Genomic DNA, 15,023 nt, shown 5'->3' with positions numbered 1-15,023 from the left:
GGCCCAAAAGGGAAGGGAACCATGTGGACTCAGAAATGGAAGCATTTGGAAACAGTAGTGGAGTTAAGTTCCCAGAGTTAGCCTCTTGAAATCAGTTAGGGAGATTCTGGATTATGCTGAATTCCTAGATCAGAGGAGGAGTTTCTGAATAATATAAAATTCCCTATCCAAGGGAATAGACCCATAGGAAGGCTTCCTGGACCAAGGAGGAGCCAAAACCAAAGCCATGATATGGAAGAGGTAATGGATACATTATCCTTCACAGATAAATATGAATCATATGGACTGTACAAATCTGGAAGGAAGGAATTTATTCCCTCGTGATCCTGTGTATTTATACCCTTGGTATGTGTGTTTGTTTGGGGGAGGGGAGGCACAACCCACAGTGGCATTATAAATCAGGAGTAGGGTTCACAATAGGGGTGAACTCACTAACAATTCCAATTCTCTCCCCTTGCTGAACCTACCAAGAATAATCTAATCTGGAGGACTGTATAGTTCTTAAAGAGAGGAAGGGATCACTGGAGAGGAAGAGATGTTTTGACTGTTTATAGGCTTGGATGCTAGTTATTTGTACTTTCTTGTGGGTGTAATAAAGCCCATCCTGTCTTGTAGCCTGAGTGTTGGGAGCTGAGGCCTCAGATACTTATTAGCTTTGTGACCCTAGGCAAGTTACTTAACTTCTGACTGCCTCAGTTTTTCTCATATGTAAAATGGGACTAATAATAGCACTTACTTCTCAGGGTTGTTGTAAAGATAAAATGACATAATATTTGTAAAATACTTTGTAAACCTCAAAGCACTATATAAATGCTAGCTTTTATTATTGTTCTTGTCATTTATTTATTCTCTAGAGATCAAGACATGAGCCAAATTCTAATGTTCTCAAGGGACATCCTGAGTGAGGGCAAAATGAGTCAAATTCTATGAAAACTATCGGGTGGTTACATGAAGCAAAATGACAGATTTTATTATAACACCCCAAAGTTACTTATGTAAACCCATAGCTTCAGTTCTGGATAGAGATTACTAATAAAGGGGAATAGAATTTTTGTCTCCCTTTTTTATTCTAATTCACTAACAAGCATTATGAACTGTCCCAATTCAAGGAGGCAAATTTTATTTAATAGGTATTACTGAGACTTGGTGGGTTGAGCCATGAAATATGGCTCTGGAAAGATATTTCTTATTCAAAAGAAACATATAGGTAAAAGGAGGGGCAGGGTAACATGATATATTAAAAAGGTATATTAATATAAGGAAATTCAGAAACTAGAGGGGGAAAGTATCATGGAAAACAGTTGGATAACAATCAGTGGAGGCAGAAAAGTGAAGCAATATAGTCATCAGAGTATACTATAAACGAACTCAATGAAAAAAGGAAGTGGGTGAGTTCAGTAAGCATATTACAAGCCTGGCATAGAGGCAAGTCATAACAGTGATGGAGGAATTCAATTATTCGGACATCTGCTGAAACTTTCACTGTACCAAAAACTTAACAACTAATATTTTCTTGATTTGCCTTAATATTACCTATCTGTAATATGTTCTTTATAATTTCGCAATGCTCACTTTTGACCTTTTTTTGACATTGTTCTTTCTATTTCCATTGGTATAGGCATTGTGTATAGTTTTCTTGGCTCTTCTGACTTCACTCTGCATCGGTTCATGTAGACCAGTACATGCTTCTCTGTTTACATCATGTTCGTCATTTCCTAAAACACAGTAGCATTCTATTACATTCATATAACACAGTTTTATTTAACCATTCTCTACTCGATGAGCATCTACTTTGTTTCTAATTCTTTGCTATCACAAAACTCACTGCTATAAATATGTTGGTATATATAGGGATTTTCTTCTTATCAATGACCCCCTTACAATGTAAGCCTAGTAATGGATTCTCTGGGTCAAAGGGTGTTGGACATTTGGTCACCTAATTTGCAGAATTCCAAATTGCTCTCATAATGGTTGTATTGATTCACAGTCCACCAACAATGCACCACAATCCTTCCAATTTTATCATTACTATCTTTTGTCAGCTTTGCCAATTTGCAGGGTGTAAGATGGAATCTCAGAATTGTTTTGAATTGCATTTCTCTTAGTTATTTGGAGCATTCTTTCACATGGTTGCTAATAATTTGCTATTATTCTTTTGAGAGTTGTTTGTTCTTATCCTTTGATCAACTTATCTAGTGGGAAATGGCTTTTGGCTATACATACACACATATACACATATATAAGGTATATATACATACATTTGTACATCTATATAGGGAACTATCTCTATATGTGTCTATATATATACATGCATATCTATTCATTATTTCTATTTCTTGGATACCAAACCCTTATTGGAGAAATTTCCTCATCAAGTGACAAAGTTATGATTCAAAAAGATCTTGACAGATTAGAACATTGGGCCAAATCAAGTAAAATAAAATTTAATGTGGATAAATGTATAGTCTTATTCTTACTTTTGGGTTTTAAAAAAAATCAATTTTACAAGTACAAAATGGAAGAAGCATAACAATGTAAGTTTATCTAAAAAAGGTCTCAAGACTTTGTCAGATTGTGAATGCAGTATGAATCAATATGATATGGGAGCCAAAAAAGGTAATGGGATCTTTGGCTGCTTTAAGGGCATAGCCTTGAGACATGAAGAGGTGATTGTCCTATTGGATTCTGGCCTGGTTAGACCATTTCTGTATTCAATTATAGGCATTACATTTTAGGACAACAAAAGGATGAAGAAAATCTAAAAGAGGGCAACCCAAATGGTGAAGGGCTTTGAATTCATGTCATATGAGGAGGGATTGAAGGAGATAGGGATGTTTGGCCTAGCAAAGAGATTCACAATGAATGGGATAGTTATTTAAAGTATATGAAAGGATATCAGCTAGAAGAGGAATAATACTCTTCTTTTTGTTTTAAGTACAAGTTTGCCAGAAATTTTTATTAATTTAACATTCATCTAAATCCAAGCATTTCTAGTTTAGAGAAAGAAAAGCTCAAATTGGCATAATTTTCCTCTCCCTCATACCCTCCGACATCACTCTCTACCCCAAGATGATTTGAAGTAACATTTATAGGAATCTTGACTAAAGAAAAGATTAAAATATGTTAAAATGTGGGGTTAACATTCCTGAACACACCACTTTATCTACTAAAACTACTGGATTCCTCACTTGGCCTCTGCCCTCAAGAACTAAAAGGGCTTTCACTTTTAATCCTTAAAAGGAAAAGACACTTCCCTTAGGTGAGTCATGGCACTAATCACTTTAGGCAGGTGGGGAAGCAATGGTATTAACTAGAAAGTAGACACTTTTTGTTTTAAGTTTATCACCTCCAATCCCTATTCCTGGCACTTAAGTGTTTCTCTCAACCTTTTACCCATTTTTCTAAAGGGAAAGGTTCGAAAAGTTTTAGCCTGGAGAAAATATTAATTCTTTATATTATAAGTTGAAAAGAAGGAAGTTTTTTAATATGCTTCCACACCTCTCAGTACCCCACCAAAAAAAACTCTCTAAGAACAGAAGGTGCAAAGTATTTATTGATATGATTTAGGAGAGAGATTCTCACTGAGAATTTCCCTATAACAATAAATTCATAGGGCTTGGGCATAGGACTTGGATCCACTCCCTGTTTCCACCCTCCCCCAAAAAATGTTGAAAAAAGGAGTAAATTTAAGCCCAAAGTCAGGAAAAACATTTTAACATTTAAAACTATTCAAAATAACTGTCTTGGGTGTAGTAGTCTTAATCAAAACTTATTGTATCTCAGTGGAATGCTACATAGGCTGCATAGGCATGCTTATAGCCAGGGGTGTGCTAACAAATGTTTAACAGCTGGGAGGAGGGGGGAAGGGGGTCCACAACACACTTTGAAGTTTCATTTGCATTATTAGCATTTTCTCCATCACTTTCTAGACAATCTATAAAACAATAAATCAAGCCCTGATTTGTGGCCTTTACCTATTTTTAAGGTAAATGCTCATACTGAAAATTTAACTATCAGGAGTCCTTCCATGCTCAAGCACACCACTACATACAGCCTTAGTAGGGCCTTAATACAAACCAAAGGACCCAAATTCTACCCAAGCTTAAGACATCACGTTGCTTGGGAAGTAGAAATACAAGGTATGATGCCATGTACTTTAAGCTTGGCCCAGGGATCAGTATCAAAGTCTTACCCTGGAACAACTGGATTAGGAAGAATTATCAGAATATGGAGTATTAATTAAGTGCTGTTAGGGATAGGGATTACCCCTAGAGCCCTGAAGGGAGCAGTAACCATTGCTCTCTGGCTACTACCAGTGTAGATGTGGATTGGGGAAGTAGCCCCAGAAAGCGTGCTAAATTTAATGTAGGGAATTTCTGGATTAGGAAATTCCTTCTCCAATGAAGGACCTTATAGTCTTAGAGAGTTGCTTGGAAGACTAAGAGGCTAAGTGAACTGTCCCTTGTCACACAGCCAGTATGTGTCAGAGATAGGATTTAAAACTAGGTCTTGCTGGCTCTGAGGCCAGCTCTCTGCCCATTACACCGTGCTGCTGATATGGTTTCAATAATGACCAGGTTAACACTAGACACAAAGGGGATGGGGATAGGGTAGGTCAGAGCTCCAAAAGAGTGCTATTGAAGGAAAAGACTGGAAAGTAGAGATGTACCCCAGAGAAAAAGATGACTGGGAATAGAAAATAGGACAAGAATTCAGAGAGCAAAGGAGCTGAGGAGGTTGCTGAGGAGAGCTCTAGGGCCAAGGTCAGTCATGGGAGCATTACATGTGAAACTTTGCCAAGCCCTAGGAACTCAGAAGAACAGAAACCAGGGGGGATCCTCAAATGGAACCACCAACATCACTGATTTTAAGATCACATGAACTTGGGGATTCTCCAAGAATTCTTTGTGGGTTTTTCTTTGTTCTCTTTTCTATGTCATTTGCATAGTAAAGCTACCTCTGACATAAAGGCTTCTGTGGGCACTTGCTGGGCTGTCCAGTACATTGTGTTTACCCATAATTCTAGAAGATGCAACCTTGGATCTTTATGCTATCAGGGGTTACAAGGTTTATTTTGTATGTGCTACTTATGTATATGTTGTCTCCCCTTTAGAATGAAAGCTCTATGAGGATAAGGACTGGTTTGTTGTTTTTTTTTCCTTTGTATTCCCAGCATTTAGCACAGTGCCTGGCATGTAGTAAATGCTTAACAAATGCTCGTTGATTGATTCTCAATCTCATTCTTACATTCTCATCCTGGTCAAGCTGTTCCCTATTCCTAGGGGTATGCACCCTCATTAGTTCTGCCTTTTGAATTCCTTCTCTTCTTTTTTTTTTTTGTTTGTTTTTGTTAAGCAATGGGGTTAAGTGACTTGCCCAGGGTCATACAACTAGTTAAGTGTCAAGTATCTGAGGTTGGATTTGAACTCAGGTCCTCCTGATTCCAGGGCTGGTGCTCTATCCACTGCACCACCTAGCTGCCCATCTTCTCTTCTTTCAAGGCCCAGGTAAATGGTACCCTCTCTATGAAGCCTTCCCTTAACCCTGCCCCCCAGCTAAAAAACATCCGCACCTCCCTAGCTGAAAGTGATCTCTTCCTCCTCAAATAATACTTTGTCTAGATCTTTCCTTTGCCTTTATCACAGTCTATTTTGCTTCATCCTTACTTGTGTGCATTTTGTATCCCTTCTATTAGATTCTAATTTCCTTGAGAGCAGAGACTGCCTTTCATCTTTGTACACCCAGTACCTAGCATGGTGCCTTCTGCCTGTCAAGTACTTATTAAATGTTTGTCAAATTGAATTATAATTATGTTTGTAATGCCAATTATAATTATGTCAGTCAAGTCACCTGACCTAAAGGAATAAATTATAAGATGCCCAATAAATCAATTTCAATCATAGACCTAAGTATGAAAAGTCTTTGAAAGCTATTTGATAAAGTTAATGATGTCAGACAGAAAGTCTGTTCCAATTGTCTGGGAGACTTCATTACACCCTCTGATTCCTATATAGAAACATCAGGTTAGCTAGAATCCGAAGATACCAAAAATTGGAATGGGTATGGCATTCTAGCTAAAACCCCTGAAATGGAACCACCTAGGTGAGAAGGAGAAACACTACTTCAGTTCTAGATCTCTTTTCCATCTCCCTTTGGTCAGAGGAGGAAACTTGGAAACTTTGAAAGGTCTAGAGCCGAGGTGGGGAACCTATGACTCAAGTCCACATATGGCTCTCTAGGTCCTCAGGTGTGGCCTTTTGACTGAATCCAAACTTCACAGAACAAATCTCCTTAATAAAAGGATTTGTTCTGTAAAATTTGGAGTCAGTCAAAAGACCATACTCAAGGACCTAGAAGGTCACATGTGGCCTCGAAGCTGCAGATTCCCCTCCCCTGGTCTAGAAGATTTGGGACTTTATGTCTTCCTACCAGCATCCTAGCATTATCTCCCCAAGGTAGCAGTGGGTGGTGGCAGGGTCTGCATTGGTAGCCAAGGACAAATGGACACAGATTCACCATGCTAAATTCATGAGCATCTCTACAAATGGGAGAAAAGGACTTTCAGCTGCTAGAACCTGTGAGTTATTCCTTTGCCACATTTGCTTTCTAAACTTGAGCCCACTTTCCCCTGAACTCTGTATATATACCCGTAGAAGAATGTGTCACCGATTTTTTGGGGGGGCAGGGTAGGATGGAGATGTTTTGTACTGACATCTTATTATACTACCTCTGTAAATATCCCTTTCTAAAAGCTACTTACAACCGACTGACTACATTTATCATCAGCCCGTAATCTTAGTGGGTAGGAACCTGAGCTAATGACATTAAAGTATTACCCCTCACACTACCCCCCCTCCCAACTCTTCAGGGATAGCCCCAGAGACCTGAACCAGGGATATATCCAAGCTCCTGGGACCCAACATATCAATAGGAGTAGAAGTTGGAATAGAGATCCTCTGAGCTTATATGAGCTACATGTCTTTTATTTTAAGTTATTTAACTTGAAAACCATTCAACTACCAAATAAAGTAAAAACCAAAAACAAACTCTAAGTCCAAAACTTTGGGAGGGGAGATGACAATTGCATTGTACCATGTCCTGGTCAGACTACCTTTGGAGTACTATGTTCAGTTCTTAGTGCTGCATTTTAGGAAGTCCACTGATAAGTTGGAGAGTAAACAATAAGAGACAATGTGGATGGTGAAGATTAAATCATATGTGGATATATTGAAGAAATAGGAGAAGAGAAGAGCTAGAGGAGAGCCATATTAGCTGTCTTCAAGTATTTAAAGGATTGCCATGTGGAAGAAGTTTTAGATCTGTTCCACTTTGCTGTTGTGGAACAAGGATCAACAGGAAGAAGTTTGTGAAGAGAAAAACTTAGGCTTGATGTAAGGAAAAACTTCCCAACAATTCAAAGTGATTTAAAAATGTAATTGGGGCAGCTAGGTGGTACAGTGGATAGAGTGCTGGGCTTGCAGTCAGGAAGTCAGGGAGATCTGAGTTCAAATCCAGCCTCCAACACTTACTAGCTGTATGATACTGGGCAAGTGACTTAACCCGTATTTGCCTCAATTCTGCATTCGTAAAATGGGGACACACTGTAGAAGGAAATGGCAAACCACTCCAGTAGCTTTGCTAAGGAAACTCCACGGACATAAGTCTATGAGGTCACATAGAATCAGACATGACTGAAGGACTGAACAATAACAAAAAATGTAATGGGTTCACTGAAGGCCTTTAAGCAAAGTCTGACTACTTGTTGGGTATGTTGTATCAACTGATCAAAAAGTAATTATTAAGTTTCTAATATGAACTAGGTAATGTGCTAAGCACTGGGGATACAAATATTAATAATAAAAGTCTTTAGGTTCAAGGACCTTCCACTCTATCAGTGGAAACATGTACATATTTGAGCACATACTAAATCCACACAAAGTAAATACAAAGGGATTTGGGGATGGGAGGAGACAAGCAGCTAGGAGGATCAGGAGAGCTATCTTCCTTCCTTCCTTTTTTCCTTCTTTCCTTTCTTCCTTTCTTTCTTCTGCCTTCCTTTGAAGGAAGTGAAGATATTCATTCCAGGAATGGGATGCAGAGACATAGAAGAAATGTCATGTGGGAGAAAAAGCATAAAAGCCAGAAGAGCTAATCTGTGATTGCATATGTACGTGAAGCAATGTGATGTGTAATAAGCCTGCAAAGGTAGGTTGGCATCAGGTTGTGAAAAGTTTAAAGGCCAAGCAGAGAAGTTTGTACTTGACTCAAGATTCCTCAAAGTAATAGGGAGCCACTGGAGTTTATGGAGTAGGGGGAGTGCTGAGTGGAGGAAAGACTGAACAGGAGATTCTTGCTTGGTTACATGTTGGATTAGATGATCTTTTTTTAAAAATTAATTTATTTATTTTTAGTTTTCAACAATCACTTCCATAAGCTTTTGAGTTTTAATTCTCCCCCTTCCTCCCCACCTCCCTCCCCAAGATGGCATGCAATCTACATACACATTCCTATTAAATATATTTTCACATTAGTCATGTTGTAAAAAAGAATTAGAACCAATAGGAAGGACTAGATGATCTTTGAGGAACCTTCTAACTGAGATTCTGTGAAATTCTTTTTTTTTTCAGTCAACAGAAGATAAACACAGTGAGATTTTGTATCTTACATACCTTTCAACATATTACATGACTATGAAAGTGTACATAGATCTGAGAAGAGTAACAAGTTCTATTATTGGATTATTGAAACTAAATAGCTAAAAAGTCATGTTTATTTCAGTGATTATGAAAATCATATATATTACTTTTGCATCTCACTTATTTTACATGCTATTAATTTTGCATCTCATTATTTTAAATGCTTAATGTTGAGCACAAATGTTTTATATAAAATAATTCAGAGAGTAAAATAAATATGTTGAATTTATGGATACCTATAAATAATTGGTATTCTGGGATGGGAGGGGTCAGAACACTGCCCCTGGCTCAAAGCATTTTGTGGGTGAGATCATTATATCCCCGACTATATCTGAGAGATCACGTTACTCCCCTACTCAATAAGTCTCAGATTGCCCCTAGAATCAAAAGCAAACTCTCCTTTTAGACATTTAAAGCATTTACAATTTGCTTCCAACCTATTCTTCAATCATTGGCTCATGTCTCAGCACTCTCTAGCTGACCAAAAATGTTAACATTGATTCAGAACTCAAGTTTGTAGTTAAGTAAGTAGCTTAATTAGACTAGTAAAATCAGGAAGAGTTAGTCTCAGGTATGAAACATTCCAAACATTGCCTAGCTACAGCCTTTCTGGTCGGAGTCCGTCGTCATGCCCCCAAGATATAGCTATGAGAGCCAACCCAGAAGTTCCATATCTTATCATAAAGCCCTTCTCCCCCATTAAAGAGAAGCAGGACATAGACAGTATAACTCACAAGAGGTTGCCACACAGTGTTTAGAGAGCTTTACATAATTCTTTTAGTTTTAGGTGCATGGGCAAACAGGACAGCAGGATTGCCATCTCCAGTAATTCCTGTATATCAAAAACTCACTCCTGCGTTGGTTTGATTCATACTTCTTCCTGTCCTTGAAGCCCCACTGCTGCAAAAGGGCTATTCCAGTGTACACAACACCTTTTTATCTTTATTCTTTCTTCTAATTTGCTGTTGATTTTTGACTTTCATTCTGATGAGTTGACGGTTTTAACCAGGAACAGACGCCTCATTTGCAAATGACTTCCCATGAGTCATTACCTGTGTGGTAAGATCTTCCTGGCATCCAGGCCAGCTCCTTATCCACTATACAAGAGCACTAGCTAGTTAATATTGGAAAGTCAGAATACCATGCCTGCTGTTCATTTGTCCTAATTGCTACCTTCTCTGGTCTTTTACATTTAGTAGCATCACCATAATTTAATGTACTGACATGAATGAAGTCCATAATCAGCCTGGTATTCAAGGGCTTCCACAATCTGACTCCAATGTATCTTCCCATGGTTATTTCACACTACTATCCTGTTAGAAGTAGCTAGATGGCATAGTGAATAGAGTGTTGGGCCTAGAATCAGGAAGACCTAAATTCAAATCCACCTTCAGACGCTTACTTGCTTTGTTACCCTGGGCAATTCACTTATCCTTTGCCTGTCTTAGTTTCCTCAACTGTTAAATGGGGATAATAATAGCATCCAACTTAAAGATTTGCTGTATCAGATGAGATAATATTTGTAAAGTGCTTGGCATACTGCCTGGCATATAGCAGGATTTTAAAATTTATTTTATTTTTAATTTATAGAATAAAACAAGTATTCCCATAACAGTATAATAATAAAAAAAAGATTGCACATGAAACTGCAAATCTATTATATTAAACTTGCTATTCCTTTAAAATACATAATAAAATTTTCATGTAAATCTTAATAAATGCTTATTCCCATTCTTTTTACAGGGTCATAGATTTAGGGCAAGGAGGAAAATTAGAAGACAACTGCTCCAGTTTCCTCATTTTACAGATGAAAAATCTGTTAAGTAAGACATTAAGTAAGCCCAATGTCACATCGGTGGCAAGCAGCAAAGCTGGGATTCAAACTCTAACTCCAAATTTAGTATTCTTCCTACTTTACTATATGACTTCTCTTTACTCCATCCAAACTATACAAACTACCTTTTACCAAACCTGTCCTAGTCGTTTCTGCCTTGGTACCCTTGTTCCGATTGTCCCTTATCAACCTCCAGGATACTCTCCCTTCCTCATTCAGTTCAGTGCATAATTTGTAGTTTCTCCAGCCCAACTCCTGCCCTCATACTAGCAGATTCTCCCGAGCTTACCATCTCCTTAGTCTACTCAACTCACATGAATTACTCCTCTACTCTACCTCAGCTACACACAAACACAGTCATACCATTGATCTTGCCATCACTTATAATGTTGATGAGCTCCCAAATTCCTTTATCTGATTATAATTTTTCTCTTCTCTTACTCTCTTCTAAACCCTCTCCAGTCCAGTTTCCAATCTCATCATTCAACTAAAACTGCTCTCTCTGAAATCACCAGAGTTGTCTTGATGATCACAGCTCAGTGCTTGTCCTTCTTGACCTCTCTACAGCTGATTACCTTCTCCTCCCAGAAATTCTTTCTTCTGTAAGTTTTCATGATACTGCTCTCTTTTGGTTCTCCTAGCTCGTATGACCATTCCTCAGTCTTCTTTGCCAGTACATGTCCAACAACCTTAGATGTCCCCTAAGGCTCTGTCCTGAGCCTTCTCTTATCCTTCTATACTGTCTCATTTAGTGATGTCATTAGCTCCATGGATTTAATTATCATCTCTACATAGATGATTCCCAGACCGAGATATCCAGCTGAACTCACATCAACAATTGATTTTGTGACTAAATTGGATATCTTGTGGGCTTCTCAAATTCAGCATGTCCAAAACAGAACTCATTATCTTTCTCTTCTTCCAAACCTCATGATTACTGTCAAATGCACTACCATCTTCCAGTAACCCAGATTAACATTCTTGGTGTCATCTTTAATTCACCATCGTCACTCACCCCACATTTCCAATCTGTTGGCAAGTCTTGTTTCTACCTTTGTAACATCTCTCATAAACATCTTCCTTTTTTCCACTCATACAACCACAACCTTAATTTAGGCCCTCATTACCACTTGACTAGACTATTCTAAAAGCCTTCTAACTGGTCTCTCTGTCTCAAATTTCTCCTTATTCTAACCTACCCTCCACTCAGCTGCCAAAATCATTTTTTGAGGGGAGGTAGTCAGGGTTAAGGGACCTGCCCAAGATCACACAGATATCTAAGGTCAAATTTGAACTCAGGTCCTCCTGACTCCACTGCGTCACCTACCTGCCCCAGCCAAAGTGATTTTTAAAAAGTCTGCTGACCATGTCACCACTATCACCTCATCCTGCCCTTCTCTACTCAATAAATTCCAGTTCCTCCTCTCTTCAGGATCAAATATAAAATCCTCTGTTTGGCATTTAAAGTTCTTCATAATCTGTCCCATTCCTACCTTTCCACTCTCTGCCAGCTCTACAATCCAGCCACACTAACCTACTCACTGTCCCTTGGACACAATATACCACTCTCCTGTCTCAGGCTGTCCTCCATGACTGGAATGTTCTCCAAAATCCCAGCTCAAATCCTCCCACAAGAGGCATTTTCCAGTCTGTGACTACTAGTGTCTTTCCTGATATTACCTTTTATTTATACTATATATTATATATTAATATACACTAATATTATATATCATATGTAAATATACAATATATATTTATATAATATATACTATACATTTATGACAATATAATATTATATATGAACATGATATATTATATAACAATATAACACTAGTGTATAATGTATGTGATTTATATTATTATATACTATATTATTTATATTATACCTATATCTATCTTTCTCTTGTATGCACATAGCTACTTACATGTTATCTCCCTCATTAGAATGTGAGCAGCTTGAAGTATGACTTTACGTATATATGTATAGCTATATATACATATACAATTTTATCTTTTCAATTACATGTAAAGACGATTTTTAACATTTTTTTTTTTTTGGCTAGGCAATGGGGTTAATAAGTGACTTGCCCAGAATTACACAGCTAGTAAGTATTATGTGTCTGAGGTCGGATTTGAACTCAGGTCCTCCTGAATCCAGGAACGGTGCTCTAACTACTGCGCCACCTAGCTGCCCCAACATTCATTTTTTAAATAAAGTTTTGAGTTCCAAATTTTCTCCCTCCCTCAGCTTCCTCCTTCCTAAGATGGTAAGCAATTTGATATAGGTTATATATGTGCAATCATGTAAAGTATATTTCCATATCAGTCATGTTGTGAAAGAAGAAACAGAATAAAAGAAAAAAACTATGAAAAAAAATAAAGTGACAATAGTATGCTTCAATCTACATTCAGACTCCAGAGCACTTTTTTTCACAGAATACATCCACCTCCTCTATAGGATGACCATTTTATTCATTATGGAGGGAAGCAAGCTCAAAGGCCATTTCCTTCAGAAAATTTTCTTTAATCTCTCACATCATAAGTGATCTTTCTCTTTTAAACTCTGATTTATGCTTTGTTTCTACTGTCCCATCCAAGCGTTACATTTGTATTATGCTATAGTTATTGTTGTTTGTTTTTTTCAATTTATCCATACTATATTGTAAGCTCGTTGTTTTATTCATCTTAGTATACTTAAAGCATCTAGCAAGGTCCTTTGCATATAACAGAAGCTTATTAAATGTTTGTTAAGTTGAAACTTAATAAACAGTAACTCCTAGGAGAGCTAACCAAGGGCTTCTTAGAGACCTGTTTCATGAATGGGAAAAAAATTTATTTATGAGTGTTTGAATATTATTTTCCTTTAAGTCTCATCTCCTTTATAATGATAAATTCCTTTCAGCGACAGACCTATATATCTCATAATGTCTTTCAGTGCCTTGCACAGTTCCTAGCAAATAACTAGTGCTTAAAAAATGCTTGTTGATTGATTATACACAAAAGTCTCAATGAATGAATAGATTGAACATACCACTACAATTTTCATTTGGGTAGTAAATTCCTTTATCATAAAACAAAGTTAAATTTCAGTCAGCCTCTTGTTAAAATTTATAAGAAATTACAAATTGATGATGTCTGAATTAATTAGATTTTATAATATACTAATTAGATCATTGCAGTTCCAATGCTATGATTGCTGAATTTACCAAGGTAGCACCGAAGGAGCTTTTTCTATAGCAACCTTCTCTTCTTTCTATGTTGGTGTTAGTATTTTGAATTAATAAATCATGATTTGAAGCCCATGGAAAAGAAATAAAGGGCTCTCAACTGATAGAGGCCCAAAGGTATAAGGAAAATACTAAAAAAAAATGGATTAGACAGCAAAAGACTATTTTTAAGTCCATCAAGCATTATTTTAACTACTTAAGGGTTTATAAAATCACTAGTGTTCAGATTTTTCTGTCATATTTATTCATTTATTTAACCTTCAAAAAGGTTTGTAGAAGAGGATAGGAGGAATAACCCAAGATAATAAAACCCCACCTCCAAGGAGGTTAAAGGATGATAGGGGAGATAAGATAGTTATACAAATAATATATGATAGAATTTGTTATAAAGTGCTATGAGATCAGAGGATGGAGAAATCAATACAACTGTAGCTATCCGGGAAAAGTTTATGTAGCAGATGGTCTTTGAAGAATGATGGTTTGGAAGTCACAATGTGGAGAGACGGGAGGGAATTGCATATGACAGGTATCCCACAAAGGCATGGGAGGTAAAAATGCACAGAACCTACTTGGGGCATGAGGAAGTAATCCAATCCGGCTAGAGTGAACAGAACATGAGAGAGAGTAGTCTGAAATTTAGACAATTTTATACCTGAAAGATCATCTTTAAGAGAGGAAAACATGATGCAGCGGTTAGAGGGCTGGTCTTGTAATCAGTAACACCTAGTTCAAATCCTGCCTATGACAGATTCTCCACCACCTAGGCTAAATCCCATAGCCTCTCAACTCTCCAGCTCTCTGAGACTATTATTAAGTAACTAGCAAGTAGTCTAACTGCAGGGAGATTCCACACTGAGAGTCCTCAACCTAGATGAAGTCACAGGTTCGAGCCAAAAATGAGGTCGTTCTATTTTCTCCTTAAGGAACATGCGATCCAGAAAAGTAAGACTCATTTAATGTCCCGAATCTAATTAGTAGGAAAGCTTGATCTAGAATCCCAGGTCTCCTGTTTCGAAATCCTAAGTGGTCCTTTCACCATCCTGAGCATCTCTGAAAGTTTCTCGAGTGACTAGGACAATAAGAGAAAAGCAACCAGCCTGGTATGAAAGGGGTGTTGATGATTTGCCCAAAGAGGAGGAATTGGGTGGAGGTGAGGAAACAGAAGACTTGTTTTGCCTTAGGTGCAAAATCCGGGGCAGAGAGAACAATGTTTTCATTTCAGTCATGTCCCACTCTTCTGGACCCCATTTGGGATTTTCTTGGCAA

Source organism: Vombatus ursinus, unplaced genomic scaffold, assembly GCF_900497805.2.
Source record: "Vombatus ursinus unplaced genomic scaffold, bare-nosed wombat genome assembly UNPS02014832.1, whole genome shotgun sequence".
Classification (NCBI taxonomy): domain Eukaryota; kingdom Metazoa; phylum Chordata; class Mammalia; order Diprotodontia; family Vombatidae; genus Vombatus; species Vombatus ursinus.
The sequence above is the reverse complement of the archived record's forward strand: the minus strand, read 5'-3'. Positions refer to the sequence as shown.